Source organism: Bos taurus, chromosome 7 (genome assembly GCF_002263795.3).
Source record: "Bos taurus isolate L1 Dominette 01449 registration number 42190680 breed Hereford chromosome 7, ARS-UCD2.0, whole genome shotgun sequence".
NCBI classification, from domain to species: Eukaryota; Metazoa; Chordata; class Mammalia; order Artiodactyla; family Bovidae; genus Bos; species Bos taurus.
The window spans coordinates 75,770,673-75,783,477 of record NC_037334.1 but is presented as its reverse complement, the minus strand read 5'-3'; the positions used below and the strand labels follow the sequence as shown (position 1 = coordinate 75,783,477).

At 38.2% G+C, this 12,805-nt stretch overlaps 1 long non-coding RNA gene across 1 annotated transcript; it reads left to right on the top strand.

Annotated features, from left to right (window-relative positions):
- Positions 1-911: 911 nt before the first annotated feature.
- LOC132345837 (uncharacterized) lies at positions 912-9,528 on the top strand. Its single transcript, XR_009495420.1, has 3 exons — positions 912-1,016; positions 8,837-8,922; positions 9,386-9,528. It is a non-coding gene; the product is annotated as an uncharacterized lncRNA (long non-coding RNA).
- The last annotated feature ends 3,277 nt before the right edge of the window (positions 9,529-12,805 follow it).

Below are 12,805 nucleotides of genomic sequence, written 5' to 3'. Positions count from 1 at the left end.
AAGGGCTTGCAGTTCTCATTTAAAGCTGTTATACTCATGATCATATTTCATGACAGTGAAAGGATACAGATTATAATCAGGCCAACGGAAGAGACACATGGGGCAGAGTCCCAGAAATTCCCAAATGTGGAGCTTCTAACTAATCTCTCCCAGTGGAGTCAGGACAGATTGACCTCTCCCAGCAATGATATGTGACAATATGCAAATGGTATTGTTAACCATTTTTCACTAAGACCACATGTCAGGCACCATGAGCAGGAGAGAAGCAGGGTATGAATTAGACTACAGACACCTCTTTTTGGAAGAGAAGTTATGCCCTAAGTAATATGATTGCATGAAATTCTACTTAGGATTCAGCTATATTGTCTATATACTCAGGAGAATGAATACATATGGAAAGGAATTCTAAGCTGGCAAACGACTATCCTTCTCAGTTTCAGGACTGCCAACAGCAAATCTTTAGGAGTACCTAATCTTTAGGAGTCTGATTTCCTTTCTAAATCTACCTTTCTGCTTTGGTGAAAAAAAGATGCCCTAACCGTAAAAAAGAATCAGAACTGAGGCAGAGATATCAAATAAGATGCGTACACATCTGTATATTATTCATAAATAGCATTTGTCTTGTTCCATGACCCTTAATATATTTCATTTGGAAGTGTAGAACATTATCCCTATTGTCCTAGCCTAACAATTATAAGAGTGTCTAAAAGGTGGGAAGTACACTGCTGAGGGTATGAGACAGTTTTAGATGGTATTGGGTTGGCCAAACCCTTCATGGATCACAGCCTTGTGTCGCAAAGGGGCTTGGGTAACTTAATGAAGCTATGAGCCATGCCATGCAGGGCCACCCAAGTTGGATAGGTCATAGTGAAGAACTGTGACAATACATGGTCCTCTGGAGGAGAGGATGGCAAACCACTCCACCACTCCAGTATTCTTGCCAAGAGAATACCATGGACCGAATGAAAAAGCAAAATGATATGACACCAGAAGATGAGCCAAAAAATTTCATTCAGGTAAGATCTTACGGGAAAACTCAAATGAACTTTTTAGCCAATCCCATACATAAACAAATAGGTTTTTTGTTTTTGTTTTAATGAGTGTGTACTCAGTCTTGTCTGACTCTGCAGCCCCATGGGCTACAGCCCACCAGGCTCCTCTGTCCATGGAATTTTCCAGGCAAGAATACTGGAGCAGTATTGCCATTTCCTACTCCAAGGGATCAGCTCGACTCAGGGATGGAACTGACATCTCCTACATCAACTTGCACATGGAACCAGATTCTTTACCACTGTGCCACCTTGGAAGTCCCAGTGTATTTTAATAACCATGTTTTATTCATTGTTTATTAGAAAGTTTCATTATAAATATATTAGAAACATGCTAGGGACATTATGTAAGCTTTTAAAAATTGTAAACCTAAAGATGTCAAGTAACTAAAAAATTTAACAGGAGAGGTCATACTCAGTACATGACAAAAGGAAGGAAGGAAAAGAAAATAATTGAAGCTTAGGAAACCATGGATTAGTTAGATACAGATTTTATCCCATCTTTCTACGTGAAAAAGGATCAGTTTCTGAAGGGCAAAACTAGCCATGTTCAGTTTAGGTTTTATTGAGTTAAAATTTTCTAAATTGAAGAATTTCTAGGGGGGAAGGGTGGGGAGGGGGAAGGCAGCATTCTTTCTAACCAAATTCAGAAAATCTGATCATTCTGAAGTATTTTCAGTCCTGAATTGACTAAGTGATGAAATGTTCTTTGGCTTAAGTTTCGTCTAGTGCTGACCATTATCATCCAATTCTGTAACCCGCCTTCCCTGGGCCCTGTGGTTGTCTCTCTGATCTAGAAAATCAAAAGGTGAGCTGAGGTGGAAGCAGGGGAGCTGGGGGAGGGTACCCCTCCCCCAGGGCTCTTCTGCCACCTCAGTCTGACCTTTAGAAAACTGTTCCTCCTCCCTGTACCGCACTTTCACCATTTGGGAAGGATGGGATGGTGACCTTCTCAGCACATGGTGGGAGGAATGAGTTCCTGTCTGCTGGCACCCTGAAACTCCTGAAATGAGAAGAGGAGGAGGTCAAGGAACAGCAGGGCTTCTGGCGGAGCCTGTGATCACAGGAATGAGCAGAGCAGGTGGCCAGTTGATGGAATGCAGGGCCCATTCTGAATATGGAGAAAGTTATGGGCTGTACCTGGAACTCCCACACTCCTGTGTGGTAATAGAGCTCAACCAGATGAAAATGGATGAGCAAATGTTGAACTTGGGTTGGAGGGGGTGGCACGGGTAAAACCATTTCTTGGATTTTTCTTTCTTTTTTTTTTTTTTTCTTTTTTGGTTTACTTGTTTGTTTACAATGTACTAGGAAAAAAGCATTATTGGAGATGACTGGATTTTAAGATTCATAAACAGGGAGTGTGGAATAGCATCATGACATCATCACTAGTTACAGAGGCTTTAGAACTGGAAAGGTCTGGTTCTCAGTCCATTACTTCCTATGTGACACTGAGGAAATAATCTCTCAGTTTCCTTAGTGTGACGTGAGTATAGTAATAGTAGCAACTTCCTGCTTTATTTCAGAGAATTAAATGAGATAATGTAGTGAAGCATACAATACCTGACACATAATTCTGCCTCTGTTATTATTGTTATTATTAGTTTAATTTAACCTCTCAAAGTTGCATTTCCTCATCTGTAAAATGATAGCAATAACTATCAATACTTCATTATGTTCCTGTGAGAAGCAAAAGAGATAATGCAGGTGAATTATCTGTAAACTCAAGTCACTCAGGAGCTTTTCTGCCCCTTGGAGCTTTACATAAAATTGGCTTGAATGTTCTGAATTTTAAAATGTGTGTGTGATCAGTGTTTACTAACACACACACACACACACACACACACACATGAGTTTCAGCAAATTTCCCATCTTTACTTTCTCACTGCCCCCTTATCTCTAGGCCTGAGTTTTCATGGGCATCTGCCAAAATCCCCACATCAAATCTGGACACAAAGCTGTTCTCATTCTATTCTCCTAAGAGAAGCCATCAAACATTCACACACTTAGAGCTTTACTGAAGAATCATAAGATGTACCCTTATTATTGCGCTCCCCTGGCTGCTTTTCTGCCACACGCCACCAGTGTCTGCATTCCCAATGCCTGTCTGACCATATGCCATCCCCCTGTCACATAGAGCTTGCTGGGACCAAATATCTTCCTTTGTAAACAAAAAAGCACCAAGTAATTTCAAAGCATCAGGATATGCAAATTATGAGTAAGTTGGAATTTTAATCCCAAATCAATTCAGGATATATTTATTGATGCTCATTCTATGCCATAGACGGTGCTGCTTTCTAAGATGCAATAATGACTAAAGCATATTTCCTGCTAGAGAGCTAGCAGCCAGGTACAGAAAGAGTCAGAAAAAAAAAAAAAAAAATGGCGTCAGGACAGCTGCATCGTGAACAGCCAAGGATAGGAGGAGCAATAAAACAATAGGGGGGTGTAGCCCCGCACCTTTGGAGAAGATAAAAAAGGCACAGCAGGGTATGGAAAAGAAAAGATAACCCCAAAAAAGAAAAAGAAAGATAAATGGAAGCTCACTGTAGGAAAAACCAGTGTGAAGGGACAAAAAATTTACAAACAAAGGTATGTTAGGGGAACAGAAAATAATTCTTTATGATTACAGTCCACTTGAGGCATTAAGTTTGGATATCTCTTCCAACAAACAAATACTTCTAAAAATAAACAAAATTGATAAGGCCTATTTAAATACTATTTAGATTAAAAATAATGTTCAAATCTAGCTCAGAGTTACTAACTGAAGTTAAAGCAAGTCCCCAAATTTGAGGCTTATTCTCACAATATCTTGCAATAGATTGGATGAATAATTACATGAACTTAATGAACTCGATATCTGCAGAGGTGATACATAAAATATCTGCTACTAAAAAGCATGACTCTTTCACTCTCTGTGCAGAAACCACAATATATAGGGCTTCAGAAGGCATATGTAGATGTAGTCTTGGATGCTAAGTTCAGTTCAGTCGCTCAGTCGTGTCCAACTCTTTGCGACCCCATGAACCGCAGCACGCCAGGCCTCCCTGTCCATCACCAACTCCAGGAGTTCACTCAGACTCACGTCCATCGAGTCAGTGATGCCATCCAACCATCTCATCCTCTGTCGTCCCCTTCTCCTGCCCTCAATCTTTCCCAACATCAGGGTCTTTTCCAATGAGTCAGCTATTTGCATCAGGTGGCCAAAGTACCAGAGTTTCAGCTTCAACATCAGTCCTTCCAATGAACACCCAGCACTGATCTCCTTTAGGATGGAATAGTTAGATCTCTTTGCAGTCCAAGGGACTTTCAGCAGTCTTCTCCAACATTACAGTTCAAAAGCATCAATTCCTCAGTGCTCAGCTTTCTTTATAGTCCAACTCTCACATCCATACATGACCACTGGAAAAATCATAGCCTTGACTAGACAGATCTTTGTTGGCAAAGTAATGTCTCTGCTTTTCAATACGCTATCTAGGTTGGTCATAACCTTCCTTCCAAGGAGTAAGCATCTTTTAATTTCATAGCTGCAATCACAATCTGCAGTGATTTTGGAGCCCTCAAAAATAAAGTCAGCCACTGTTTCCACTGTTTCACCATCTATTTGCCATGAAGTAATGGGACTGGATGCCATGATCTTCATTTTCTGAATTTTGAGCTTTAAGCCAACTTTTTCACTCTCTTCTTTCACTTTCATCAAGAGGCTTTTTAGTTCTTCACTTTCTGCCATAAAGGTGGTGTCATCTGCATATCTGAGGTTAATGATATTTCTCCCAGCAATCTTGATTCCAGCTTGTGCTTCATCTAGCCCAGCGTTTCTCATGATGTACTCTGCATATAAGTTAAATAAGCAGGGTGACAATATACAGTCACCCTGTATAATACAGGGTGACAATTCTTTGGTATTGCCTTTCTTTGGGATTGGAATGAAAACTGACCTTTTCCAGTCCTGTGGCCACTTCTGAGTTGTCCAAATTTGCTGGCATATTGAGTGCAGCACTTTCACAGCATCATCTTTCAGTATTTGAAATAGCTCAACTGGAATTCCATCACCTCCACTAGCTTTGTTCGTAGTGATGTTTTCTAAGGCCCACTTGACTTCACATTCCAGATTTCTGGCTCTAGGTGAGTGATCACACCATCGTGATTATCTGGCTTGTGAAGATCTTTTTTGTACAGTTCTTCTGTGTATTCTTGCCACCTCTTCTTAATATCTTCTGCTTCTGTCAGGGCCCTACCATTTCTGTCCTTTATTGAGCCCATCTTTGCATGAAATGTTCCCTTGGTATCTCTAATTTTCTTAAAGAGATCTCTTGTCATTCCCATTCTATTATTTTCCTCTATTTCTTTGCACTGATCACTGAGGAAGGCTTTCTTATCTCTCCTTGCTATTCTTTGGAACTCTGCATTGAAAAGGGTATATCTTTTCTTTTCTCCTTTGCTTTTCGCTTCCCTTCTTTTCACAGGTATTTGTAAAGCCTCGTCAGACAGCCATTTTGCTTTTTTGCATTTCTTTTTCTTGGGGATGGTCTTGATTCCTGTCTCCTGTACAATGTCATGAATCTCTGTCCATAATTCATCAGGCGTTCTGTCTATCCCTTAAATCTATTTCTCACTTCCACTGTGTAGTCATAAAGGATTTGATTTAGGTCATACCTCAACAGTCTAGTATGAGAAACAAAACAAAAATATATTCATTGTCACATTACTCCTTTTGCGGGCAATTTTTCTAGTCTCTGTCATTATAAGTTACTCATTTCAAAGAAAACATAATTTTACAGTTGGGACTAAAATTTCCATTTTAAAATTAGTGAAGAGAATATAAACATCATAAAGAGAGGAAAGAGAGCATGAAGTTGGAGGTTATCAAGGTCCAAAAAGAACCAGACTTATCAACACAGAACTCAGAAAAGACCCAGGTAAGACAGAGAATAGGTTTCTTGTACAACTCTGGAGAGATAAGCAATCTCATCTGTTTCCCTTACATAAAGACACTTCTTTTCTTAATTATTGCAAATACAATTCGGCTTGAAAGAAATCCAGGCATGCTTGAATCCCAGGATTTATTCATCCCAATATAATCCAAGGAATGGCCTCTGGGCTTTAGACCTCCCTGGCCCAATATGCCCAGTCCTACTTCTTGTATTCAAGCTTGGGTCCAGTGATCTTAATTTTCCTTCCAGTGCATCCGTATCAACTGAGTGATGAGCATTTATTTAAAATGGCTTTCATCTACACTGTAAGAATAGTTGAATACATTTGAAATACCCTAATTAGGAATCCATACTCCAGGCGTTTCACTAACAGTTGTGTACACTCCAGAGGTGGTGGCATTAGTGTTTTAAAAACCACTGTATCGATTTGCTATGGTGTTCACTAGTTAGCACAGAGGATATTAAAAATCAGTTTCCATTGTGGAAAAGCCACAAAAGTGGCTTTATGAACAAAACCTTGTTGAAAATTATTGCTGATGAGCTCAGTGCTTTAATGCCTTTTGATTATTACTACAGAACTATAATAGACTGTCCTATGAGAGAGTCTATTTCCCTTCAAAATGGAGGAATCTATGGCCTGATCCAACCAGCAGTTTTGTTAATCCTGACAGGTGTTCCTGGAAATGAATCTTTCATACAAGAGGAATTTTTTAGGAGTTTTAAAAGGATTGAAAGTCTTTCCTGAGCATAACGAACAAACGGCATGACTGTTTATGTACCTAGTTATTAATGTTTGATTATGTGCCAGATTTTCACTTGAGACTAGAGCTCATTGAACCATTACACTTGAGAGTTTTGCTGGACTAGGTGAAGACAGATAGTTCCCACTTACCTCTAACTGTTGGAAGTGATCAATATGTACAAAAAGAACTGGACTAATTATGAAATCTAAATGACCTCTGCCTGGGCTCTAGAAATTCCAGCCTCTATAGATACACACAGTTGAAAGCATCACTTAACTAGAATCCTGCCACTTTATTACTAGGGTAACGTTATTCCCCAGGTAATATTTGGCAACACTTGTATATATTTTGGTTGTCCCAACTGGATGCAGGGTTATTACTAGCATCTATCTGTTCGATAGAAAGCAGGCATCAAGCTGGACTCAAAACTGCCAGGAGAAATATATCAACAACCTTAGATATACAGATGATACCATTCTAATGGCAGAAAGTGAAGAGGAACTAAAGAGCCTCTTGATGAGGGTGAATGAGGACAGTCAAAAAGTTGGCTTAAAACTTAACATTCAAGTTACTAAGATTATGGCATCTGGTCCCATCAATGCATGGCAAATAGAAGGGAAAAAAGTAGAAGCAGTGACAGATTTTTCTCTTCTTGGGCTCCATAATCAATGCAGATGGTGAATCCAATCATGAAATTAGAAGACATTTGCTCCTTGAAAGAAAGCTATGACAAACCTAGACAGTGTATTAAAAAGCAGAGATATCACTTTGTTGACAAAGATCCATATGGTCAAAACTATGGCTTTTCCAGTAGTTACGTATGGATGTGAGATTTGGACCATAAAGAAGACTAAGCACCAAAGAATTGATGATTTTAAACTGTGGTGTTGGAGAAGACTCTTGAGAGTCCCTTGGACTTCAAGGAGATAAAACCAGCCAATCCTAAAGGAAATAAGTCTTGAATATTCATTGGAAGGACTGATGCTGAAGCTCCAATATTTTGGCCACCTGATGTGAAGAGCCGACACTGGAAAAGACCCTGACGCTGAGAAAGATTGAGGGCAGGAGGAGGAGGGGACAACAGAGGATGAGACCATTAGATAGCATCAGTGACTCAATGAGCCTGAGCAAACTCCAGGAGACAGTGAAGAACAGGGGTGCCTGGCATGCTGCAGTCCATGGAGTTGCAAAGAGTCAGACCCAAAGTAGCAGCTGAACAACAATGCTGCTAAACAACCCTCCAACAAAGAAATACCCAATCCCAAATGTCAACAGTGGTGATGTTGTGCAATCCTGTAATAATGATATAGTTGTAAAACATATAATGTACAATTCAGTGACTATAGTTGAGAACACTGTACTATATAATTGAAATTTGCTAGATGTTCTCATCACTCTCTCCCCCACCCAGATAAATATATGAGGTGTTGAATGTATTAATCAAGTAGATAGAGGGAATCTTTTCACAAAAGGAAAAAAAGATACTATGGGGAGACCCAGACCCTAAAAACTGCTGAAATCCTAATCTCCAATTCTTTTTCAAGACAGGCAACTTCTCTATTTCCTTTCAAAATATTCTCACCATCCTATCCTAAGTTCCCCTTTCCCTCTCAAATAAAAATCTAGGTGAGGGATCTTTTTCATGAGATGAGCTCATGAAAAAAAAAATAGACCAGTTCACAAAATATATAAACTTGTTCATTCCTGGTGAAGCAAACGAGCCCTGAACTGAAACCATGAAGACCTTCCAAAAGGGATGGTATGTGAGCAGAGATGAGAGTGTTTGCATCTTAGTTTTCAGACACTTGAAACACTGAGAGCATATCAAGCATTAATACCTCAATAAACGATCTGTCCTCATCACTGCAGAAACCAAAAATTCAGTGCAAATGTTTTGGGCATTGATATTACATTTTCCTTGTTCTTATTTTTGTCTAGAAGGCAGGAGAGGCAAGTGTGGTAGTGATATATAATAATGTCAACAGTAATAATGGAGGTGATGATAATGAAGATGATGACAGCTATTTACTGCTCAAGAATAATTTCTTACAAGCTGGGTACTGTGCTACAAATATACTTTATGTTACATTTTTTATATCTATTTTATTAGAATTGCAATTCCCATCTTGCAGATGAAGTTATGAAAGCCAAAGGAAAGGATTTAGGCTAAATTCACACTGATACTTAATGAAAGAGGTAAGTTTCAAATCCAGTTCACAAATCTCTGATATACATACTTAAAATTCATTCAACAAAATCATTAAGTAATTACCATATTGGGAGCTACCCAGGTGGCTCAGCAGTAAAGAATCTGCCTGTCAATACCGGTGACGTGGGTTTAATCCCTGGGTTGGGAAGATCCCTTAGAGAAGGAAATAGCAACCCACTCCAGCATTCTTGCCTGGGAAATCCCATGGGCAGAGAAGCCTGGCGGCCTCAAGTCCACACAGTCACAAAAGAGTTACACATAACTTTGTGGCTAAACAACAAGGCACTTATTTGGGATGCTTGAGATAAATCAAAAAGGACAGACATCTCTTAACCACTAAGTTATACTACCGCTAGTATGAACATTTCAGCTATAGTCTTGCAGTAAACTGTTTTCTTTGCCTATAACTAGATTTGATTCTCATTTTTTTTTTTTTTTTTCATTCTACAGGTTTGTCATCCTTTGGTTCTGATTCAAGTCAGATGTCATTGTTAGAAGATTCTTGCTCAGCCAAACATAAGCATTAGGACAGAGTAAAATCTTTCTGATTTTCTCAGCCTATTAAATAATAAAGCTTAGAGGAGACTTTCATAAACTAGAGCACAAGTTCTCAGAAGTAGAGACTTGGAGAGGAAAGCATTTACTGGAGGCAAAATTCTCTTTTAAAGTTTACATGAGGATCTTATTGAGATCCAGGATTCTTTAATCATGAAAGATTCTTTTTTTTTAACTGTTGGCAGACCCAGTATTACCATTGTGACCCACGCAAAAATTCTCTTTGCTCTTAGTAGCTGAGGGTATGTGATTGGAGATTAGCCAGAGGAAGGACCATTGAATCAAACTTTTCGGAAAGGAGGAAGATTTTCAGAAACACTGGTTTTGTCTCATGGCAGTGGGCTCACCAGCCATGGAACTGTAAACACTAATCCATTTTATCCATCAGCAAATGTGACAAGTGTCACGAAATTGTCGTAGAAAAATGTGAAAGAGTATCCATTTTGAAAGAGATGAAGGAGACATTCAGGGCCCAAAGAACACAACAAATCTTGGTCCACACGGGGATGTAACCTACAGCCATCCAAATAGTATGTTCACATCTGGAAAAATGAAAGCTACCAGCAAGGGACTACTGTACATGATTAAACTGCTAAACAAGGCTCTCACTACTGATCTATGACCTACCAGCTATGTCACTTAAGACAAGTTACTTACTTGACAATTTCGCAACTTAGTTTTTCTCACCCATAAAAGAAAAATATTACCAGTTCTTACTTTGGAAGATAAAAATGAAATAATGTACCTAAAACACTCAGCAGAATTTCTGACACATTCTAACAACAAATTTAAGGTACTGCTACTGTTAATTGACCTCATTAATTCAGATAAATGCATTCAACAAATGTTAGGAAACCTAAAATCAGAACTTTTCTTGCAAATAGTTTTCCCTGTAAAACATGAGATAAGATGACTTATTTTCCAATGGCTTTTCAAAATCTAAGAAGCTGGAATTATCTCATCAGGAACATTTGGATTATAGAAGGAAATTTCAAATCCCCTAGAATACACATGTAGGTTTGCCACAGCAAAATCTCTAATGCCTTAATCATTAAACTAGTCCCTTATCTTTACTTTGAAATAAACTGTTTCTCACTTTTTTTTTATTTTGTTTTCTTCATAAGGGTATTCTAAATTTGAAGAAAGAAATTCATAGTTTTACATATGAAATATTCAGGAAAAGATGTTAAAACTAGGAAAGTGAAGAATGCTCTCTATCAAAACATTTTATATTCTGTAAGGGAATAAGGATACTTACTCATGAACTATAGGAGAACAAGTTGGTTACTAAATAATGCTCCAGTGGACTATGACATGAGACAGATCATTAAATTGAGATTTAAACTGGAAAATACCAAAGGAAGCAATGAAAATTAACTTAGACAGTCCAGAAAGTAAAACTGAAAAGGCAAGGAAATGAAATGTACAGAGGAAATACAAAACCACAGTATGAAGGACTGCTCCTGTGGATATTAGCATGGTGGAAACTGAGCTCCTAAGTGCTTTATCGATAAGCAGAGCTATCATTAATCTTTTGTGACAAGACACTTTGGAGTAACCAAATTGTGATGGTCCCAAGCCCTGAATATCCTGTATTATCCTCAGGATTGAAGATGACTTCTATATACAGTAATTACTGTATCATGTTTCTCTACTGCAGTAAATTTTAGCAGAAATGGCTTTCAAAAGCTGTCTTAATAAAAAGTGATTTAGGGAAAAAAAAATAGTGCCCAACCTCAGTTCTTTCTTTCTCACAATGTTCACCTAGGTATATTTGATTTTGAATTTCTTTTTAGAGGCACAGACCTCCTATGTCATTTAAAGTTAAAATAAGAAGTGGGAGGTTTGTAGTTGGTTTGAGGGTTCTAAGAGAAACCTCCCAGCCCTTGAATCGTATCATTAGTGCTATTTACACATCTTCTATGAATTTCAATTTATGACACGTATGAAGTTCATGAGAGAGACTCCAGGAAGAGGTTAAGATCAAAGTTGAACAAATAAAATATAAACAATAGGAGAAAACCCAGAATTTATAGCATATGAGAAAGCTTTTCTTAGCAGATGAAGTACAAAAAGGGCCTTCCTGTTTGCTGCAATAATTATAGAAGCTTACAGAAAGATGACAAGTGGGAAAAAAAAAAAAAAAAACATACAGAAATCAGCCCCCCACTCCCACAAGGTACTCTTTTCTCATTAGTTTTTTCAATAGCTGGGCCAGGAAGGCAAACTCTGGAACCACCCCCTGTATTTTATCTCAACTCTAGTTCTTATCAGTGTGGCCTTGAGCAGATCATTTAGCTTCTTTGAGTCTCAGTTACACCATCTGTTACATGTAGATAATAATAGTACTTATTTTATTTAGGGTTTTGAGAATTAAAATAGTTAAGGGAGAAATGCTTAGCAAGTGTCTGTCATATAGTATATGCCCGTTGAGGGTAGGAATTTATTGGAGGTTGAATGGTGGACCCTCAAAAAACATATCCTGCTCTTGATGTTGTAAATGTGACAGTATTTGCAAAGTGTCTTCCAGACATAAGTTAGTCCCTAAATAAAATAAAGTATCCTTATAAAAGACAAAAGAGGGGAAGACAAGGTAAAGATGGAGGCAGAAGTTGGAGGAATGTAGCTACAAGTCAGTGGATGTTAGGGCCACCAGAAACTAGGAAAAGACAAGGAAGAATTCTCCCCTACAGTGTGTCAGAGGGAACATCTTTTGACATCTTAAATGCAGACATCTGAATTTAAGTTCCTCCAGAACTGTAAGACAATTAATTTCTGTTTTTTGAAGCTACGCAGTGACTATTTGGTTATAGCAATCTAAGGAAACTAATATATAGTTATTTGTAACAGCTTTTATTAATCCACATATTCTACAATTCCATTTAAAGTGTATAATTCAATAAGGGTCTATTTGGAGGTATATTATCAATTTTTTATATTATAGCAAAACATATATTACATTTTAACCATTTTTTAACCACATAGTGGCATTAATTACATTCACAAAGTCATACACATATCACCACTTTTTCCTAAGTTTTTCATCACCAGAACCTATAATTCTCTATTTTCCCCATCTCCCAGCCCCCAATACCATTTAATCTACTTTCTGTAATATGAAACTTTTTTTTTTACCTACAAATCCAATTGTATTACTTCTACCCTAGCAAAATATTTGGAGCTGTGATGTACTTCTTCAGTTACTAGTTGGAGGTGACTCTAGCAAAAGGAATTGCCAGACAGGGGCCTAAAATTATCTGCCAATTCCCCATTTGTGTGCTACATGTGGTACCAATCAGCCAATGTGTACCTTGC